This window comes from Danio rerio, chromosome 5 (assembly GCF_052040795.2).
Source record: "Danio rerio strain M-AB ecotype USA chromosome 5, GRCz13ab, whole genome shotgun sequence".
NCBI lineage: Eukaryota > Metazoa > Chordata > Actinopteri > Cypriniformes > Danionidae > Danio > Danio rerio.
In genome coordinates this window covers 54953844-54966782 of record NC_141025.1, presented here as the reverse complement: position 1 = coordinate 54966782, position 12939 = coordinate 54953844, and the positions used below count along the sequence as shown (strand labels likewise).

General features: G+C 36.7%; 1 protein-coding gene and 1 long non-coding RNA gene across 4 annotated transcripts in view; one reads left to right on the top strand and one right to left on the bottom strand.

The window, feature by feature from the left end:
* Nucleotides 1-12939, top strand: part of arb2a (ARB2 cotranscriptional regulator A) — a 319558-nt gene that overhangs the window by 183592 nt on the left and 123027 nt on the right.
* LOC147844379 (uncharacterized) lies at nt 2107-7540 on the bottom strand. Of its 2 annotated transcripts, none has more exons than XR_015491776.1 (3): nt 4773-7540; nt 4410-4714; nt 2107-3295 (listed from the first exon to the last, which is right to left on the bottom strand). It is a non-coding gene; the product is annotated as an uncharacterized LOC147844379 (long non-coding RNA). The 2 variants fall into 2 exon arrangements; XR_015491777.1 differs by having other exon boundaries at nt 2384-3351; nt 4432-4714.

Here is a 12939-nt window from a genome sequence, read left to right as displayed (position 1 = left end):
ACGTTGAGTATACACAGCTTACTTTCTGTAAGTTATTGACATACATTTAATTTGTGGTTAGTTTAAAAATTGCTCATCGATTGCATTTTTGGGCAGCAGGTTTGTTTAAGTTGCATACAATATACGGCTGTCTATAATCGCAGTTTTTTTTGGTGCTGAGTTTCACCAAATTGATTCTGAATAATAATTCAGATTTCATTCACTAATTTAATTCATATAGGTTTTGTGTTTGTTGTATATTGTTGCTAGTTTTCATACTCAAGCTGTGAAGGAACATGTGTAAGGGTTAACAACAAACTTTTATGACGCTGAAACAACTTCAGTTTTTGCTTTTTTTTTTTTGTTTTTGCTTATATTATTCAGCTGGTTTATCACCCTATTTTTGTGCTGCTGGTCTGACGTAAAGAAATTAGTGTTTAAAAATTACTTTTTGATTAAGTCTGTCTTGTGTTTTAGTTGTCAGAATGAAAATGAATTATAACTTTGAAGCTGATCAACAATATATTCTCCATGCAGCACTGAAGTGATATTTTAAGTGCATTAAAGAGCATTAAAAATGTTCTTTGGAAAAGTAGCTCAATTTTCTTTTAACAGCAATACATTACTTTTTCAGTATAAGTAATCTGGCTATTTTTTTAAAATTAAATAGCTAGTTATTTTTTTTAGTGACTCATACAACACTGGTTGTATTATTCATCCATCACTGCATATTATTTTTGTTGTGTTCCTAAATCAGTTTTGACTGTAGTTTTGTACTATTGTCCATCCCCTGGTCCACCGCAGTTAAACGAGGTCAGTCTTATGCATTTAACTCCATCTTTCCCTCCGTCTGTCTGTCTTTCTCTTTCTCTTTCTCTCCCTCCCTTTCTCATATTTATCCTCCCCCACTTCATCTTTTCTCTGTCACGAGCTTAATTAGCCGCTGCTTGTTAACAGGCTCCGCGAGTTTAGCACATAAACATGAATGGACGGATACATTTACGGCGAAGCAAGCAAACGATAAGAGAAATGGCCCTGCTCCACTATTTCTATAAATAAACTATCAGCGAACGCCTGCATGGAGTGGCCTATCTCCACACCGCCGATAAGGCCCGCTCCTGGAATGTGTGCGTCTGTGTCCACAATACATATTGAAGTGAGAAGAGACTCTGATTCGATGTGTAACTCCGCGATTGTGGCGTGCGCGCCTGTGTTTATGCGTCTGAGCTGACATAGACGTGTTTGTTATGCCTGCTTATTGTCTGTCATCTTCTGTGTGGTTCATCTGGACCAAATCATTTGCATGTGAATGTATATCGCTATGAGTACCGCCTAATAGAATATGCAATTATGTATTACAATAAGCCATTGAACGTCCGTGATGAGCCCTGTCATGGCTTGACAGACATATTTGAGGCGTCTGTTTGACACTTCATTTCGTCCCATGCTAATGTAAAATAGCCTTTATAGAGTTGTTTTAGCACGCGGTTGTGTTTGGCATCTACGCCACAGGACCGTTTGGAATATATCAGCCTAATTTTCAAGTCTGACGCCATCTTCATGGTACATTTGCCAGCTTGCATATGCTCACGCAAACTATAATTAAGTGTCCGGTTTGATGCTGTACGTCTGGCTTGATGTACACATCAAGCTTTTCTGTTTCACATATGTCCCTCTACTGTAAGATAATGAGTTTACAGTTAAATTTAAAGGATTCGTTGCTGTATAATGACCCAACACCCTCTTCCATAAAACATTGTACATTAAACAGCAAGTATTGTTTGATTATTTATGTTATTTATGTCATTTTTGTTGCATTAAGCAATTTTTAACGCCACATGACCTCCTAATTAGAGTTAAAGAAGTAGTTTATCCAAAAATGTTTATCTAAATTTTGTCATCATTTACTCACCCTTTGTTTATAACCTATTTGAGCTTCTTCAGGAAAATAGAAACCTCTATCTATTGCCTTGTATTTGTAGATGTTTTTACTATGGAAGTTAATCATTATAGTTTTTGACCACTCTTCAAAATATTTTCTTTTGTGTTCAACAGAAAAAAAAAATAATAATAAATAAAAAAAATGGCTAGTAAACGTTTGAAACTACACAAAGGTGAAAAAATAGTGAGTAAATATTTATTTTTGGGTGAACTATCCCCTAAATTACTCTTCACAACTGCTGCAATTGAATTAAATTGATGCTATTTACTTGTCCTCGTGTCGTTTCAAACTTGTATTACTTACTCTAGTATTACTTCATTTGTGAATTTTTTTTTTTTTTTTAGATTGTTTTTTTGTGTAGTGTCGCAATAAACTGTGAACAATGACTTTACTTTAAAAAGAGGAAGTAAACCAGTTTTTTGGAACTGTTAAGTTGACTTAACTTTTATTATTATATTATTTTATTATTATGCACATAGTACATTTATGTAATCATTTAAGGCAACAGGTTTACTCACTTTTTTATTTTGCGTAATGTGGACTACAATAATTGCTTTAAAAGCAGCTGATTTACTGACTTTAAAAGTCAACTAATCACTTTCTACAGTGTACAATTTTATATATAACAAATCAAATAAAATAATAAAAAATAAAAAAAACAGGAGTATTTGTTTGAATATTTTTTTTTCTATACCACACATTACTAGTTACTTCACAGCACAATTATAATAAAGTATTATAATAAATAATAAAATAATAAAATATTAAAATATTCTACAATACTTTATTGAAAATGTTCGCATTTGTGAAGACAGACAAATTGGAATTCACTAGAATGGTTAGGACACTGTCAGAGATGATTTATCTCATATGTTTATTTTTAGTTTATAAATACATTTTTACAAGCATGCCGTTGCTTACAGTACCTTGATATTATTTCAAACTGGAATGACTACTTCGGTGGATTAAAAAAGAAGATATTTTATGGTATATTTTGAGGATATCAAAGTTAGCTGCTTGTGATAAAACATAAACACATGAAGATAGAATAACATGTTTCTCTTATTTAATAGTAGGCTTGGTACTTTATTTTTATATATAATGTGCTCGATTATATATTAGCAGAAAATATTTTTTTTATGGTTGTCAATTTTGGTGAAAATCATCAAAAATTCTGGCAATGTAATCAATCAATCAACCAACCAATAAGCCAATCAATCAATCAACCGACCAACCGTACAACCGACTGACCAACCGCTCTCAAGTAAGGGTTCAGATAATAAAATGTTCACTTTCTGAGATTTATGATAAATTGTCATTAAAGGGCACCTAGGTTACCCCTTTTTTCAGATTTAATATAAGTCTTTTGCGTCTCTAGAACGTGTATATAAAGTTTCAGATCAAAATACCCATCAGATTTTTCATTATACCTTTTACAAGATGCTGTCTTATACTGATTTCCAGCAGGGGGTGGTTTGGTCGTACTGCGCCTTTAAGACGATTCTTTCCCGCCCACTACATGCCTCCTCCCTCAGCTGCGTCACACAATAGACAGACTTAAAGGAAGAAGGTCTCACGTAGCTTTTGTGAGATACTACAGTAAGAACTAACCTTTACTAATCAGTATTGTGAAGTTGCATTGATGAGTCACACACAATATCGTTACAAAGTTAGCGCGCGCGCACGCACGCACGCACACACACACACACACAGGCAGGCAGACAGAGCGCGCTTAGCTTAGTTAAGGCTAACCTCAAGTACTGTGTGTATCTGTTATGCTAATGTACAAAATAAACCTGATTTAACTTCCACAAACCGGGATTGAAGCGTCTTCTTTTATAATTGTTCTGACACGCGGCTTTGCTGATGAAGAAAAGCTGAAGTAAAACGCTGTAATTAATTACACACATATTCTGTTTTAAAACAATTTAAACATGTGAAACTTACTCTTAATCACATTTGATGATTGCTGATCCTAGCGAACAGAACAGACCTTTTATTCCCGGTTGCTTTGCGTATGTCTGTCTGGTCTTGTTGACATATACACGCGACTACCGGAACATGTTAATGCGCGCAGCTGTCAATCAATTCGGTGGGCGGGAGGATCGCACACCTACGTAATGGTGCGATCGATTTGAAAACAGCTCCAATTGGCCGACCCTTTGTTTTGTAGTTAAATTGAAAAAAAAGGACTGGGTGTGTTCATATCACCCCAGTATGACGGTCTATACACTATACCAACACACAGATCTGTCCAAACAGCTTGAAAAGTAGATTTTTATCAATAGTTGGATAACACATAGCTAATAATTGTAATAATTTACAACTTGCCTTTGTTTTGGTTCATGTATATAATAACAACAATTAAGTTACATTCTCCAGATCATTTCAAACCTTTTTGACTTTATACTTTGGAATACAAAAGAGAGTATTTAAAGTTGCATGATTAATCGAAAAAAGATTGCGATCTCGATTCGACCCTAGACACAATTTTAATTCTGCCTTTTTACAATTCAGCTAATAATATATTTAAGGTCAGGAGGGAAGCGTAAAGGCAGTCGCACAAATGTTCACATTGTTTTTTATATTTTGCTCAGCAACATGGACATCTCCAAATGGCATTAAAAGTGTCATATACTGTATTTATAAGGTATAATTCACCCCCAAGTGTCATTTTTTTCTTAATGTAATGGTGTGTTCGTGAACACAAAATCACAAATGAGTTGACGCACTGTTTGTTTACTACTGAGCGGACACGCACGTGCCAATGATGTCTACTTTTGTGAACAAAACCTGCATTGGCTGTGAATAAAAGATAATACATTTGTAAGTAATGTTGAGTTTGTTGCACAGAGTAATCGTCCGGTAGTCCTGTGGGAACATCAACACTGAACAATTAAAACTAATACGCACATTGCCTAAAACCCGACTTTCCCCACCACCCACCCTTGTCACCACTTTCAATATGACCAGTTACAAAGCTTGTGTGTTGTTTTGTGTAGTTATATTTTTTGAAAGGTGCACGGGCATGTGAAAGCTATGCCGGACTGTAAACATGTGCTTGGCAAAAGTATAATATCAGAATAATAAAATAAGTATAGATCATAATATAATAAGTATAAATTAGCCTTAACAGAGTGGGTTAATTTTTTTTTTTTCAAACACTAAATTCATAAGAATAAATGTTTACTTAGTCAGTACAACTACTCTAGCCTATATAATGTTGATACAGTAATAATGCAAGAGGGAATCTGATAATGCAACATGGCAAGCATATGTCTCAAAACTAATAATTTAACTTCAGAATTATGAATAGTTGTACTCTTTTGCCATCACTTTACTGTGAATTAACAACCAGGACAAATTTAAAATCTATTCAAGTCCACCATTTCAAGTCTACACGAAATGAAGCATTTTAACCAACAGTAGACCTACACATAGACCTAACATTATTATTATTGTTGAATAACAAAAACAATAATGGCCAACCCATACAAGAAAATTATTGATTTTTAAGCCAAAAAAATGTGATTCTCATTTTAGCCAGAATCATGCAACCCTATAGTTTACTGTCTGCATCACAGCACTTACAGTATTTCAAACATGTTTGCCCCTAAAGTATCATTTCCAGCAAATGATAATAATCAAGTGTCCACCAACTCTCCTTCTCAATGTACAACATGCGATTTTTACTTTCACACATGTGCCGCAGCTGCTAGTTAAAGAGTTCACCGTGAAATCTTAAGGGGTTCATCATTACATATTTAGTGGGCAGGCATCTGATATAGCTGTAAGGTTTTTAATGCAGCGCCCCATTGATCTGACGCACATGTCGGCTCCCGGGGTTACCGGACGTGCCTCCATTTGCATAAGGGCCCTGGGCAAGGTTCCTCTCACGCATTGATTGGCTTGTCCTAGGGAACCTCGCATCGCCTGCCCACATTGATCACTTTGTATTTTTTGTTTTTTTTTGCGTTTTTTTTTCCCTGAGATAGTGCTATGTAGAGTTCACTCCAGATTCATCCTCCCCAACCTGCAGCAGGAAGGAGTGTGGGAGAAACGAGAAGGAAAAAAAAAACTTTGACGCCAATATCTTAATAGTCGCCGCTCTGAGGGATATTGAGAACGAGCGAAGGTTTATATGATGTGTATTCATGGCTCGGTTCATGGGTAGGTATTGAACAAGGCTTAGAGATACAGCACACGCAAGTATGGAACTTGTATATAGAGTTTAAAGTTTATAGCTTAGTCATACGCTCATACATTTTTTACAGTTTTATTCATTTTTTCTCTATCCCCGAGGTCTACTTATAATGTTAGTCAAGGTTGTTTTAAAAAATATACATTTTTATATCTTTGGCTGTCTTTCAGCTTTGAGAAATAGTGAATCTTTGCTGTTTAGGAGTAAAAGCACTCAAACTGCAGTGACTTGCTAGATGTGATGTTTGTTGTTTCTTTTTTTTTTCTTCTTTTTTTTTGTCCGAAATATAGAGTGACGCTGATTAAGTCGGTGTGAATCTGGAATCAAAGGCTGTGTTGGCCAGACATTTGGTCATCTCTAAAACGGCAGTCTCTTACCATAATTCATTAAATCGGCTTAGTCCCTTCATTAATCAAGGGTCGGCACAGCAGAATGAACTGCCAACTTATCCAGCATAGGTTTTACACAGCGGATGCCCTTCCAGCTGCAACCCATCACAGGAAAACACCCAACACTCCCATTCACGCACATACACTATGGACATTTTAGCCTACCCATTTCACCTATACCACATGTGTTTGGATGAATTGTGCTGGAGGAAACCGCAGCACCCGGAGAAACCCACACCAACACGGGGAGAACATATAGACTCCACACAGCAATGCCAACTCACCCATCCCAGGCTCAAACCAGCAACCTACTTGCTGTGAGGCAATCATACTACCCACTGCGCCATTGTAATGCCCTCTTACTATAATTGTTTTTTTGTTATCAATACAGTTCCTTTAACCTTTAAGTTAGTCACAAAAATTTTGAGTTTGGTCATCGATATCAATATAGTTGGAGCTATCCCATTTTGATTGATTGATATTGATTGATTGATTGATATTGATTGATTGATTGATTGATTGATTGATTGATTGATTGATTCATTGATTCATTGATTCATTGATTCATTCATTCATTCATTCATTCATTCATTCATTCATTCATTCATTCATTCATTCATTCATTCAAAGTGAACCAATATTTTTTATTTAAGGTTGTTTGAAATTGATCAAAAGTGGAAATGGAAGATGTAGTATAAAATACATAGATATTTATAAAGTTTATAAGCTTTACTATTTCAGATAAACATTTTTCTTTTGAAACTCCTATTATTCAGATAATCTCAAGTTTAACACAAAACAATTGTTTTCAACTTTAATTATGAATATATTTTTGACTACTAGTTCAGTATATTACATTTTTTGTGTCACTGAAGACTATTGCCTCTTTCACACAGTGATACCGGTAAATATCCTGAAAATTACCGGAACGACTTTACCAGTAAATAAAAAAAAATAAAAAAAACGCTGTTCACACAGGCAAGAACATTCCGGAATTATTCCGGGCAAGACCATTCACACATCCATTCTAAAATACCGGTAAATTCTCACATCACTGACCAGAAATTACCTCTAAACGCCTGCGCGTACTTGTAAACACAAAAGGGGTCGAGCACATATTATATGGTTGTGTGTGTGTGTGCTGGCACTCACGAGCTGCTTCACGTGCCTATGCGTCAGAGCTTGGAGGTAAACAAACACAGTTGCATTAAGGAACATAGAATTGTTATCTGACTAACATCTAGCAGCTGAATGTGTCTGGCTGGAGTAGATGTCTCAAGTCAGTGCATTCTAAGCGTGAATCTTTCTTCTGTGTTCACACACTGCAGCATTCCGGCAATTTACCGGTAATGTTAAAACGTCTTGTTCCAGAAAATTGCCGTAATGAATTTTCCAAAAGTGTTTGTTCACACTTGTCTGTTTGTGTGAAAGGAGCTTATATTAATGGCTGCTGTAAAACTTCCTTTGCTAAAAAAGGAATAAAATATGTATTTTCCAATATAGTAAAAAACTGTTCATTTATTTATTGTAAATATTAATGCATTTTACTAATGCCAACATTTTAAGATTTCTCTAAATGGTTTTAGAAGATTTCAGTATGTTTATTATTTCAAGAGACATTTTCATTGTCTGTTTAATCCGCATTAAAATATTAATACATTAACACCTCAAGATATACAATTCCTAGATGGAACTTTTTGCAGGCAATCCTTAACAGAGTTGAACATCCTGCTCTTCCTCTTCTTCTTGATGTTTTGCTGTGCATGACCTCAGGAACAAACCATTCCACATGCTTTTCCTTTCCTCTGTCTCTCTCCCTCCGAGCCTACGGCAAGGTCTGCACTCGGGACTTAGGCTTGTCCAGGAGGACAGCAATCCCTCGCTTTCCTCCATCTTTTTACTTTGATTTTCACCTTCTCGTTTTCTCTGTCTGTCTGTGTATTTCTCTCGCCTTCATACACAGTCCTTGTCTCCTCTTCATAATTGGATGCCATGCACTGTCTTAACCAGATGGAGTAAAGCAAAATAACAATAACAGATAAAGCATGTGTTACTATTTTGTTATAGTTAATAGAGAGTTGTTTTGTTTTATGAGTACCGCAAGAAATTAACAAAATCTCCATCTATCCAACCATCCATCCATCCTGTCAAGTGCTTTCTTAGTTTATATATTTAAAGACGAACCCATCCGTCCATCCATCCACCAATTCATCCATAGAAACTAATTTGAGTTCGTTACAATTAATCAAACAGTTTGGTTAATATTGATCCATTCATCCATCCATCCCAAACACCCAATCATACACCAGTCCATCCATATACCCACCAACCCATCTATCCATCCATCCATCCATTCATCCATCCATCCTACCTACCCCAAACCTATGCATGCATCCATCCATCCATCCACTCATCCATCCATGGAAACTAATTTAAGTTTATTTGAATCAATCAAACAGTTTAGGTTAATATTGATCCATCCATCCATCCATCCATCCATCACAAACACCCATTCATCCACCAATTATTCATATACTCACCAGCCCATCGATCGATCCATCCATCTATCCATCCAACCCAGACACCTGTCCATGCATAAATCCATCCGTCTGTCTGTCCGTCCGTCCATCTGTCCGTCCGTCCATCCATCCATCCATCCTTCCATCCATCCATCCTATCTACCCAAACTCCTGTCCATTGATCCATCCATCACTACATCACTCCATCCGTCAAACCTTATCGATACTATCAAGTGCTTTCATTTATATATTTAAAAAGTAAAGTTTTTGCTACAGTTTATGCTAATATTGATCTATCGACCCATCCGTCCGACCATCCAGCCAGCCAGCCAGCCAGCCAGCCAGCCGGCCAGCCATCCATCCTGCCTACCCAGACACCTATCCATCCATAAATTTATCCATCCATCCATCCCCCCATCCATCCATCCATCCATCCATCCATCCTACCTACCCAAACACCTATCAATCCATCCATCCCACCCAAACTCCTATCCATTGCTCCATCCATCACTACATCACTCCATCTGTCAATCCCTATCTATACGATCAAGTGCTTTTGTTTATATATTTAAAAAATAGTCAATATTCAGTCAAAGTTTATGCTAATATTGATCTATCGATCCATCCAGCCAGCCAGCCAGCCAGCCAGCCAGCTAGCTAGCCAGCCGTCCATCCTACCTACCCAGACACCTATCCATCCATAAATTCATCCATCCATCCATCCATCCATCCATCCATCCATCCATCCCACCCAAACTCCTATCCATTGCTCCATCCATCACTACATCACTCCATCCGTCAAACCCTATCTATACGATCAAGTGCTTTTGTTTATATATTTAAAAAATAGTAAATGTTCAGTCAGTTTTTGCTAATATTGATCTATTGACCCATCTGTCCATCCATCCATCCGTCCATCCATCAATCCATCCATTTATCCATCCATCCAGCCAGCCAGCATCCATCCTACCAACCCAAACACCCATTCATCCATTTATTCATCCATCCATCCATCCATCCATCTGACAAAAAAATGTCTTGACTCACATGAGGTTGAAATAAATAGACATAGTTTTCATTTTGTATTTTACTGGATGATTTGGAAGGACATTCAAAAGAGCAAAACTCCATATAATAAAAAAAGGAGACACCAGAAAGAAGGAAAACCAGCTGTAAAATCGCTCCCCTGAAAGAAAAACACCTTACTTCCCAAATGTCACTGAACTCTGCACTTTCAGAGGATGTTGGATATCAGTTTCTCCGTGAGCTTCAGATGTTTTACCTCCTCAGTACATTATTTTCCTCTCTCATTCGACATTTTGCTTTCCCTCCATATGTGTTTTAAATCTGATTGAATGTCCGTGTGTTTTACAGCACAGGGCTCTCAAACAGTCAAACTGTTTGGGCCAGATTGCTCACCACTTCTCTTTCTCCACATGTCATAAGAGAGCATTCTGGGTGTTCATTATATCACACATTTCTATGCGGTGCGGATTATTCTATAGATCTGGACGTGCCGTGGAAGTCTGCTCGCCTCCGCAGTGCTCCTGCAGGGAGAGACGCGAGCTTCCCGCTTCTGAACACGTAGTCAAATCCTGCTTGAATCTTTTACGAGACTCCTTTTTTTTTAACTCTATATTTTAGTTATGTACCTGCGGTAAAACATATTTAATTTTTAAGCCCGGGAAGCCGACACTGAAAAGAGATGAACTGTTTTATGTGCCGTTTTAAGGTTTTATGTGCTGTGAATTATGGTGGGTTGTGTGAAATACTGGAGAGACGGTAAAGGGAGCATCAACAGCTCGTGGTGTTCTTTTGATGTCATCTTAAGACGTACGACTGTGGTGGCGGTGTGGGGTTGCGTCCCACTGCGGGTGCCTGTGGGTTTTTGCTGGTCATAAATGTATGCACACACTCACACGCGCCTGAAGCCATATTGAGGTGCCACAGAGATGGAACCTACACCTTGATGTATGCGAGATGTAGGTTCTCGGTGGAGATGTTAATATGAGCAATGTGAGTGAATCAGCATTAGATGTACTGTAGCTGAAAGTGGATTACTGATTAAAGCTTCATCAGTGAGGAATTCTACAAGTAAAGCAACATGCACATCAACATAAATACAAAATCAAGCAGCTGCGTACAATTTAGAGGCTTGCTATTTTTTTTTTTGTCATGTGACATTATCGCAACTCACATTTAGCTTAAAACCACTTGAAATAGGCTGTGTGTAAACGCTAATACTTCTAGTTGCTTCAAATTTAAATCTGTCAGTCTATTTAGTGAACACATGCTCAAGTGTTTAGAATTACTGTCCCGCTAAACTAGTTTAATAGAGTACAACTAAGTCATACCCATGTCTCCATGTCATTATACATCTTTGTGTTGTTAAAGTATGTAAACAACTAAACCAACTAAGTCGATTCTGAAGGATTACGTGGTAATTAAAGGTATGTTTGATCAAGATTGCAACTGAACAGAAAAGTAGATCCCCAGGAAAAGGATTGGGCACCCTGGTTTATATGACATGCATTTCGCAGCTCAAACTGGACAAAACTGGCTTGTTATTTACAGCATATGGCCACAAAAGTAAATCAATTATATTTTCCACTAAAAGACCCACTTACTCACACCTGCAGTTTCTCCAAGATGGACGTCCAGAGTTTTCCTGCATCTAGCGCTTAGACTGCAGCTCTGCACAGGAAGTTTGGTCATGCCCAACTGAACCTGGTTTCTATTGAGTTTTTTTTTTTTTTTTTTTTTTTTACTTGCGTCAATTGGTGAAGCTTTTCTTCGCCACTGGCTAGCTTGGTTTGGGACTTGTGGAGCTGCGCATCAATGCATTTGCTTTTCAGTGTTTGGACTTTAAGAAGTGAAAATTAAACGACGCTGAACTGAACTAAACTGAACGTCAATCTTGAAACCGGACTGACACCGCTTCAGTTTACAAGAACTTCTTTGTTAGGCTGCTTTGACACAATCTACATTGTAAAAGCACTATTGAAATAAACATGAATTTGATTGAATATTTTCACAACACTATAGCACACTACTTTCATAGAATTTATAAAAATATAATTTATTGTTCCAAATTTCCCAATGATATGTCTAAATCCCTTTTAAGTTATGAGTTTTATAATAAAAACTTGCTATTTTAGTTGTGGTGTGCTAAACAGTTCATTGCGTTACAGCAATGCTAATTGATTGAACATGCAAATTTGTTTTATTTGAGTAAAATATTTAAGCATGATTTGTCTAATTCAAATTTTTTTTGATTTAGAGATTTTTCAGAAAAGTTTACCCTGGGAAAATCTGTACGTTTGCTCACATTACACCCTGCTTTCAGAGGACGTTCACGAGAAATTTGTAGAAAGGGACAGATTAGAGAAGGCTACAAAAACATTTTAAAGACTGGAAATGTTATTTGGAATGTGGTTTGATTTCAGACTGTATGAGGAATAAAGTCATTATAGTATATAAGATTTGGTTGAGAGGAAAACGCTTATGTTTATCTTTATTTCTCTGATTGTATATACAAAGTGCTGATCATATTGATGTTTCTATAGTTCATCTGCGTACATTTTTTAAACAGCAAAACAACACAATAAATTACTCAAATATTGGCCGAAAAAAACTTTCCTGGAGGGACTGACAAGAAAGTACTGTAGTAAAGCTTAACAAAAGCATACACCTTGCAACACCAATCACAGTTTGACTGCAGACTGTAGCTTGTGTGAATGTACTTAATGTCAGTTTATTTTAAGTGTGAATGCCACCAAACAACACATACAGAGCTTTCTTTTTATTTGCAGAGATATGAAACAGTTTTTATCTTGCTGTCTTTTTGTAATAAGTTTTATGTTGGCTACATTCTTTTTGTTGCAGACTATATTTAAAAGAGAGTTAAAG